Source organism: Chiloscyllium punctatum, chromosome 18 (assembly GCF_047496795.1).
Source record: "Chiloscyllium punctatum isolate Juve2018m chromosome 18, sChiPun1.3, whole genome shotgun sequence".
In the NCBI taxonomy this organism is placed as follows: domain Eukaryota; kingdom Metazoa; phylum Chordata; class Chondrichthyes; order Orectolobiformes; family Hemiscylliidae; genus Chiloscyllium; species Chiloscyllium punctatum.
This window is the reverse complement of record NC_092756.1, coordinates 72705655-72716157: the sequence shown is the minus strand read 5'-3', so window position 1 is coordinate 72716157 and position 10503 is coordinate 72705655.

Here is a 10503-nt window from a genome sequence, read left to right as displayed (position 1 = left end):
GGACCTGCGCAGTGACCCAGTGCATCTTTTTGTCCCAGAAGAAGTGAACCAATATTCTCTGGATGTCAGCGACAAAACCAGGAGGAGGGACCAAAGTGACCAGCCAGTACCACAGCATGGCAGGCACCAGCTGGTTTATGACCAACACTCGACTCCTGTGAGACAGCACTCGGAGCAGTCCTGTCCAGAGGCCTGGGCGAGGGGAGACTTTGGCCTCCAGCTCCTGCCAGTTCCCCGGCCAGGATTCCTCAGCCGGGCTGAGGTAGACCCCCAGGTCGAGGAGATGAGTGGTACTCCAGCTGAACCCCAGTAACTCCTCCGGCAGAGACTCCACCCGCCTCGGACTGACCAGTCGTCTGGAATATTGGGCCCAGTTGATCCTGGTGGAAGAGACCGATGAGTACAAGGCCTGGCACTCACACATCCTCCCCAGGTCAGCAGGGTCGGTGAAAGGGAGGAGCACGTGGTCAGCTTAGGCCGAGATGACCACCCCCGTGCCCGCACCGCGCAGAAACAGCCCTGACAACCTCCTCCATAAGAGGCACAGGAAAGGCTCCACGCACAGGGAATCCAGCTGGCCAGACAGGGGGCAGCCTTGGCGTACTCCTCTCCCAAAGTGAAGGGGCAGTGTCATGGAGCCGTTAACTTTAAAACTAATTGTACCTGCCTCCACTTGGTCCACATCCACACAAACATTTCCTGTCATGTACCTGTCCAAATGTCTTTCTCATAGAATCCATACAGTGTGGAAACAGGCCATTTGGCCCAACAAGTCCACCCAGACTCACTCCCCTACATGTCCTCCTGACAAATGTACCCAACCTTCACATCCCTGAACAGTCTGGGCAATTTTGCATGGCTAATTTACTTGTGAGAGGAAACTGGAGCACCTGGAGGAAACCCACACAGACACGGGGAGAAAGTGCAAAATCCACACAAACTGTCACCAGAGGCTGAAATTGAACCTCGGTCCCTGGTGCTATGAGACAGCAGTGCTAACCACGGAGCCAACTTGGAAACTCTACACAAACAGTCACCCCAGGGAGGGATCAAAGCCAGGTCCCTGACACTGTGAGGCAGCAGTGTTACCCACTGAGCCACCTTGTCATCCCCAGGAGAATCTCATCAGGTTTTCAGCCATTGTGACTGTGTTGTCTCTTTCAGACGATTCACCCCCCATCCTGCAGATCCCCGAAAATCTTGAGCAAGAACATATTGGGCACCACTTCACATCAGCTGAAAGCAGACAAGGGGGATTTCTCCAAAGTCAATTAGAAATAACATTGACAGTGAACAAGCCATAAATAATCAGACACCCCAGATGGGACTTTAACCCAAAATCCCTGGGTTAGGAAGCCAGTGTCTTATCCAGTAGGCCACTGGGGCAACCTTTAAATACTGAACCCTGCCCTGTCATATTGTTTTTATCTGAGTTTTCTACTCTTACTGATTGTTTTTTACCCCTTCCATTTCATGCTAAATTGTCGGCTGCTTGATAAATTGATCTCGCCTCCCATTTGGCCCCAGACGGACATTTGAGAAATCACAGCCGGTCAGACAGCGTCCGAGGAGCAGGAGAGTCGACATTTTGAGCATAGGCCTGAAGAGCTTATACTCGAAACATTGACTCCCCTGCTCCTCGGATGCCGCCTGACCAGCTGTACTTTTCCAGCACCACACAGTTTGACTCTGATCTCTCCCATCTGCAGTGCTCACTTTCTCCCAGTCGAGAAATCAACTCAACTCCAACTTTGCAGACCCACAGTTTGAGGCAAATGGAGCAGACAGGAGAAGGCAAAGGGCTCAATGTTATTGTGTGCAGCACTTTCAAGATATTTGCAGTTAGTGGGGAAGGGGAAAGTGGAGATGTTGCAAAAAGCTGCATTGAGGACAAATCAACAGAATCTTAGCAGGAATTCAGCCCATTGCAGCTGTGCTGTCTCTTTCAGACAATTCACCCCAAGATCTCCCAAATCCCGGAATTACCTTGTGCAAGTTTCTATGTCACATCATTTGCCATAATCTCAACGTAGGCACAGTGATTTTTAACAGAGTACTGTCGATGAAAAATTCAGGAGTAGTGGTACTGGAAGAGCACAGCAGTTCAGGCAGCATCCAAGGAGCTTCGAAATCGGCGTTTCGGCAAAAGCCCTTCATCAGGAATAAAGGCAGTGAGCCTGAAGCGTAGAGAGATAAGCTAGAGGAGGGTGAGGGTGGGGAGAAAGTAGCATCGAGTACAATGGGTGAGTGGGGGAGGGGATGAAGGTGATAGGTCAAGGAGGAGAGGGTGGAGTGTATAGGTGGAAAAGGAGATAGGCAGGTAGGACAAGTCCGGACAAGTCATGGGGACAGTGCTGAGCTGCAAGTTTGGAACTAGGGTGAGGTGGGGGAAGGGGAAATGAGGAAACTGTTGAAGTCCACATTGATGCCCTGGGGTTGAAGTGTTCCGAGGCGGAAGATGAGGCGTTCTTCCTCCTGGGGTCTGGTGGTGAGGGAGTGGCGGTGAAGGAGGCCCAGGACCTCCATGTCCTCGGCAGAGTGGGAGGGGGAGTTGAAATGATTCCAATGGCCCAACATGGATTGTTCCAGTTAATATCTTTTCTCAGATGGATAGAGCTGGAGAGAGAGTAAAGATTGTGGGAATTTGGGAAATGCTGACAATCTGTTTTAATATTTTGTTCATAAAATCAAGTTGAACAGCAAACCAAATTTTGTCCCCCTTTGTCTTCATCACCAACAAGAATACTGAAGGAAAGTTGAGTTTAATTACATTGTGTTACGAATGTTCATCTGGTTGATCAGTGGAAATTAAAAGCCATGTCACACAACAGGCAGAGTCAATCTTTAGCTGAGTAGAAGTTCAGCAGAGAGAAACAGACTTACTTTGTGATATCAGAGGGAATTCCTGTCCCATTGATCTATTAACTGCAGGGAACTTTCAGATACGTGGTATCTTTAGAGCAATTAAATATCCTCCCAATATATATGCTTTTACTCTCAACTGAAGATGTTATAACTTCAATGGCTAAGAGTATTAACCAATAAATCAATGCCAAGCCAGTTGAAGTATTACACTTGACACATCATCATCGCTGTAATTGCAGAATGCAGCATAACCTATTCCATCTTCTAACCTACTGACAGCCTACTTTTCAGAAGTCTCCTTACACGACTCTGAAAACAAATTAAAAGAAACCAATTAAACCAAATAAGCACAAATTAAAATGTCCCAGTCATTTAAAAAGGCTCTGTAACAAAAGTCAAAATCTCCCAAGAAAGCTTACGCTTACAGAGTCACAGAGTTGTACAGATCCTTCGCTTCAACACGTCCATGCCAACCAGATATCCGAAAGTTATCTAGTCCCACAAACCAGCATTTGGTCCATATCCCTCTGAAGCCTTCTTAATCATGTCCCCATCCAGCCGCCTTTTAAATGTTACAGAGTCTTAGAGTTATACAGCACGGAAACAGACCCATTGGTCCAACCCGTCTATGCTGACCAGATATCCTGAATTAATCTAGTCCGACTTGCCAGCATTTGGCCCATATCCCTCTAAACCCACCCTGTTCATATACCCCCATCCAGATGCCTTTTAAATGTTTTGGAGGAGCCGGGGTTAGACTGGGGTGGACAAAGTTAAAAATCACACAACACCAGGCTATAGTCCAGCGGGTTTATTTGGAAGCACTAGCTTTCGAAGCGATGCTCCTTCACTGGGTGGTTGTCTTCACCTGATGAAGAAGCAGCGCTCTGAAAGCTAGTGCTTCCAAATAAACCTGTGGGATTATAACCTGGTGTTGTGTGACTTTTAACTTCTAAATGTTGTTATTGTACCAGCCTCCGCCACTTCCTTTTGCAGCATGTTCCATATAAGCACCACCCTCTGTGTGAAAAGGTTGCCCCTTAGGTTCCTTTTAAATTATTATTCTTCTCACCTTAAACCTTTTCCCCTCTGTTTTTGTCCTCCCCCACCCTGGGGAAAAGACTGAATCTATTCACCCTATCCATGTCCCTCATGATTTTATAAACCTCTAAAAGGCCACCCTTCAGCCTCCAACACTCCAGAGAAAATAGCCTCAGTCTATTCATCCTCCCCCGATAGCACAAACCCTGTAACCCTTGCAACACCCTTGTAAATCTTTTCTGAATGTTTGCAAGTTTTACAACATCTTTCTATCGCAGCGAAACCAGAATTGAACGCAGTATTCCAAAAGGTGGCCTAACCAATATCCTGTACAGCCACAATCCAACATCCCAATTCCTATACTCAATGCACTGACTAATAAAGGCAAGTGGATCAAATGCCTTCTTCACTGTTCTATCTACCTGCAACTCCTTCTCTTCCTAATCTGTGTGTATGTGAGTTCCAATAATCTTTTTGCATTCTGATATGAATAGATTCACTCTTTTGTTAATTCAACATATCGAGGTTTAATTGGCTCCTTTTAAACACCAATTCAATTGTTTTGGGAGGAAGACATCCACAAGAAAGGGTCCCTTTTTAAATTAATCTGTTAGTGACCAACCAAGGATCCAGGTAAATGAAGAAAGGAAACCATTTCATCCCTGCTCACCTGGGAGCTGAACAATTTGGGGTATCTGTCTGGAACTGTAATAACATGGGGAACAATTCTCACACCAGTCTCTCTTTGTAAGTGCTCTATGTATTTACGAAACAATGCCCTTCACCAGAACATCTCGGTGATATATTTAACATTCCATTCACATTAATCACTCCAAGGGCATGATCTACATTAAGAATATAAACAGTAAGTGTTGAATCACTCAGAGTCGGACGCATCTGCTGAAAAAAACAAAATGAATATTGCAAATTGATAATTGTGTTTCTCTCCACAGATGCTACCTGACCTGCATTTCAATATTTCCTGATTTTATTGCAGATTTCCAGCACTTGTGGTATTTAACTTGTGTATAATTTTTTTAAGTAAGGAGAATGGAAACTTGAAAACATTGAATGGGACTTTTGCTCATTAACCTCTTGGGAATTGTCTGCTATTGAATGATTTGATTCAGACTTTAGACAAGGTGCAATCATGACAAAGTCTGTGGGATTGTACTTATTAGATATCAAGGAACAGCTCATCAAATAAGGCAATCCTCTGAAACAGATGAATTCTCACCTCAAGTTTGGGGAGAAAGGTATAAAGGATAAGTATTAGATGGGGTGAGATCTGATCAACTTCAGAAAAACTTTGATCTTAAAACTACAATTCTACAGTGAAAGTGAAATATTGCGAAATGTATGGTTAATTGTCCATGATATTTGTTCCTCCTTATTTAATTTCTATAAGTATCTGTAGAGTAATTTATAAACATATATTTACGAACAATTGTTATGCATTATTTTGGTAATTTTATAATTTGCCATTACTTTCTCTTCACCTTATTCAAGGAGAGTGAAAATTACAGTGAGTGATACCACACAGTATTTCAATTGCACTGAATTGGTTTTGAAAGATAACTCAATAAATGCAGGTTGATGCTGTCGATGGTTCCTGTCGATATATTTCGTTGACCTGTTCAGACGTGTTATGATGTTAAGTCTTAGGCAGAAAGAGGAAGAAGGTATAAGTAAGGTTCAAGAAACTGAAGATAGACCGAGCCCTGGAGATAACAGGAATGAACTCAAACTAGGAAATAGAGAATTTGAAGGGACCATGCGATGTTTATGGAAAACAGGATTTAGGAACCTCCAAGGCATTTTACAGAGGGATAACAAGCAACAGGTCACCAGGAAAAGAGTATGTCTTCTCAGAGCAAAGGAGGGAATTTACACATGGAGCCGGAGGAAGTGGGTGAGGTTCTTAATGAATAAACTGCATTGGGATTTCCAAAGGATTCTGGGTAGACCAAGATGGAGGACGGGAAAAAGTTGTGACTGTAAGAGCTGCCCCATTTTTGAGGCATTTTAGGTGTTGGGGGTGATTTGCTCAAATTTCAGGAGCAGCAATTACTGTTTTATTATGCAACTTTGGAGAAAAAAACCTCAAAACAATGGCACTTTTAAAAGGAAGAAAATCAGACAAAGAAAGTGAGTACATGGTCAGGGGGGCGGGAGGGAAGAAACCTACACTGCTCACTGATATGGATAGGAAGGGTCGAGAGGGATATGGGCCCAGTGTGGGCGAATGGGACGGGATTAGATTAGGATATGGGGTCGGCATGGACGAGTTGGACCGAAGGGTCTGTTTCCATGCTGTACATCTCTATGGCTCTATGACATGGTGGATGGTGAGTCTTGTATATTGATATTCTAGAGCATATCAATATTAAAAAGGAGGTGTTGGGTATTTTGAAAAGCATTAAGGTAGACAAGTCCCCAAGACCTGATGGAATCTATCATAGAATCCTGAGAGAGGCAGGTGTGGAAATTGCTACGGATTTGTACAAAATATTTATATCCTTAATAGTCCCAGGAGAATTCCCAGAGGACTGGATAACACACAATGTTGTTTCTTTCTTTAAGAATGGCAAATAGAATAATTCAGGAAATTAAAGGCCAGATTGGCTTCCTGTTTTTCATCCTTGGACATCACTGTCTGTGCCTGGATGGTGTGGGGGAGATGGACTGTAATCCCACCATACAAGGTGGTGAAATCTCAGCTCAGGAGGAGCTTTGTCTGATGGGAACCATATATTGCTATTGAGATTTGTTAGGAAGCTAACTGGTTCCATATTCTCCTTTCAGGAAGAAAACCTGGTGAGACTACAGACCCACAGCAATGTGGTTGACTCACCCTCTGGGCAATAAACGCTGGCCTAGTCAGAAACATATCGCATTCCTTCCCTGTAGCTCGGTCTCAATCCTGGAACACCCTCCATTGATTCATTGTAGGTTTACCTCCAACAAATGGTCAAAAATCACACCACACCAGGTTATAGTCCACTAGGTGTTTTTGAAACCATGAGCTTTCGGAGTGTTGCTCCTTCATCAGGTGTAATGAGAGAGGAGGCATCAGACACAGAATGTATAAGTAAAATATCAAAGGGTCATACAAGTGCTGCGAATGTATTGAACAAATCCAAAATGGCCGACTCCCTCCTGTTAAATCTTCAATCAGTTCGAAAGGAGATACAGGCAGCACATGGATTGCAGTGGTTCAAAAAGATAGCTCCCCATCACCTTTCAGGGGAAACTAGGGAGAGGCAATAAATGTTGATCTAGCCAGCAATGTTCACACCCTGGAAATGAATAAAAACAATCCCACAATGGAATAAACCGCCAGGGGAAAAGTCATAGTGTAATGACTTGAAAACATCAAGCCCCAACTTTGGATGGTTTCTATTGTTATGTTTTACATTCTCAACCAAAACGCACCAGTCATTGACATAAAGGTTATGATTTGGAGGAGCCGGTGTTAGACTGGGGCAGACAACGTTACAAATCACACAGCACCAGGTTATAGTCCAACAGGTTTATTGGGAAACACTAGCTTTCGAAGAGCTGCTTCTTCATCAGGTGGTTGTGGAGCAGGATCATAAAACACTGAAGTTTTAGCAACAGGATTGCAGTGTCATGGCATGTAATATTAAACAAATTGAGCTGAAGTCTTTCATCTTTTAGAATAATCATGTTAGTTTCAGTTCCTTGTTATGTACGTCCCAGACCTTTGTCAAAGTTACATTCTCAAGAGAGTTTTAACAATCGGTGCCATCTCAGCTCAGATAATGCATTGAAGATGTGAGGTTAAAATCTTTCTGTGTCCCAATGTTCGGTCAGACTGATTCTATTTCGAAAGTGGCATTTACAGAATCTTACATGGTTTTATGCAGTTTTTGAGCAAAACAAAACATAATTCTGAACGTACAGATACACCCCACAAACATATATGTGTGTGCGTGCAGGGGAGACCGAGTGAGTGTGTGCATTTGGGTGTGCGTGGGAGGGGGCGATGGTGTGAGTGTCTGTGAGAGTGTGTGTATGTGTATGTGTTTGAGTGTAATGGGGTATACATCTGTGAGAAGGTGTGTGTGTGGGTGTGAGTGTGGGAGTGTGTATGTGTATTGTGTGACAGGATGTGTGTGTGTGTGTGTGTGTGTGTGCGTACATGCGTGTGTGTGTGTGTGTGTGTATGTGTGCGTGTGTGTATGTGTATGTGTGTGTGTGTGTGTATGTGTGTGTGTGCGTGCATGCGTGTGTGTGTGTGCGTGTGTATGTGTGTGTGTGCGTGTGTATGTGTATGTGTGTGTGTGTGTCTGTGTGTGTGTGTGTTGTGTGTATGTGTATGTGTGTGTGTGTGTCTGTGTGTGTATGTGTGTGTGTGTGTGTGTGTGTGTGTCTGTGTGTGTGTGTGTGTGTGTGTCTGTGTGTGAGTGTGTGTGTGTATAGCGCAGTGGGGTCAGCTGTAGTGTGACATGAACCCAAGGTCCCAGTTGAGGCCATCCCCATGGGTACCAAACGTGGTTATCAGCCTCTGCTCGGCCACTTTTCGTTGTTGCCTGTCCCAAAGTCCACCTTGGAGGATGGTGACCTGAAGGATCGAGGGTGAAAGTCCCTGATCGTTGTAGTGATCTCCGACTGGGAGGGAACACCTCTGTTTGGTGATTGCTATGCGGTGCCCATTCATCTGTTGGCATAGCCTCTGCTCGGTCTCGCCAATGTACCATGCATTGGGCATCCTTCCCTGCAGCGTATGAGATAGACAACATTGGCCGAGTCACATGAGTACCTGCCGCGTACATGGTGGGAGATGTCCCCATGTGTAATGGCGGTATCCATGGTGACACTCTGACACGTTTTACAGTGTCTGCTGTGACAGGGTTGTTTGGTGTTGTCCTGAAGGCCGGGCAGTTTGCTGTGAACAATGGTCTGTTTAAGGTTTGGTGGCTGTTTAAAGGTGAGAAGTGGAGGGGTAGGGAAGGTCTTGGCGAGGTGCTCATCCTCATGGATAATGTTTTGCAGGCTGTGGAGAATGTGACGTAGTTTCTCAGCTCCTGGTAAGTACTGGACAATGAAGGGTACCCTGTTGGTTGCAGCTCGTGTCTGTCTCCTGAGGAGGTCATTGCAGTTTCTCCCTGGGGCATGTCAGAACTGGCGATTGATGAGTTAAGCATCGTATCACATTCTTATCAGGGCATCCTTGTGTACTTCCAAGTGCCCCTCACATTCCCCCTCACCTGAACAGATCCTGTGTAAGTGTATGGCTTGTACAGAGGGGACGTCTGTTTTAATATGTTGAGGGTGGGTTTGTGGTTGAGTGAGGTGCTGTGGTGTCCATCCTTGATGGAGATGCATGTGTCCAAGAATGAGACAGATACTAAACAGTAGTCCATGGTGAGTTTGATGGTGGGATGAAACTCGTGAAATGTTGGTGAACATAAACGTTGGGAGAGTGCAGCATTGTTCTGACATGAACACAACCAAGGTTGTGGGGATCAATTCTCCTGACATGGCCCCAGAAGCACGTGTTGTCCCAGTGACCTAACAGCTCCATCTCTGATCTTCTAAGCTACTGCCTGTGGTTTACATCCCTTCTGGGGATACTTTCAATTTAAACATTCTCTCCAATTAAAACCCTCTCACTGCATTATCTCCATTCAAATTAAGTTAATCTCTGACCTCATGTCTTTAAAATTCTGCATGGCTGCTTTGAGATCATCGAATTAAAACATTTCCAAGTCAGTTTGATACATGTGGCAACAAACGTTTGATAAACTGGAGCGAAAGGGAGTGGAATTAGTTTCTCAGCTCTCCCAAAGAGACAGCATAGACGTGATGGGCTTCAGTATATGCAGTCACATTCGAAGATTCATTGATCTGAAATTAAACAGTCAAATGTCTGTTTCACCACAGTCGCCTCATCTGTTGTTCGTTTCCTCACTGATGCAGGAATTAACATTGACCCATTTGTTCTTGTCTTTCTGGGACCATTCCTTCAATGTTCGCTGTGCAAACATTGAGCTTGATTGACCTCTGTACTGTCCTGTTGGTATTTAACAGGAAAACATGCAGGTGACATAAAGGTATTCCACACTCAATAATTTATATTTACATTCAATGAGTTGGACCAAGATAACAGTGACCCTAAAGGTGGAAGATTCATTGAAAATATTTGGTTTGCAAGTAATGATAGGCACAGTGAAAAGTTTTGTCTTGTGAGCAATACAGGCAGCTCATAGAGTTCAGTAACATAGATAAGTAAATAATAGGGAAACAGCAGCAGGAACAAAAACACAGGTACAGGCGAATATTAAGAGTCTGTGAGACCGTTCAGTATTCTAACAACAGTAGGGTAGAAACTGTTTCAAAACCGGTTGGTGCATGTGTTCAGGCTTCTGTACCTTCTCCCCGATGGTAGAGGTTGGAGAAAAACATTGCCAGGGTGGGATAGGTCTTTGAGAATGCTGGAGACCTTTCCTTGACAGTGGCCTGGGAGATGGATTCGATAGATGGGAGGTTGGCCTTTGTGATTGTCTGGGCCGAGTTCACCACTCTCTGTAACCGTCTCCGATCTTGAATGGTACAGTTGCCAAACCAGGT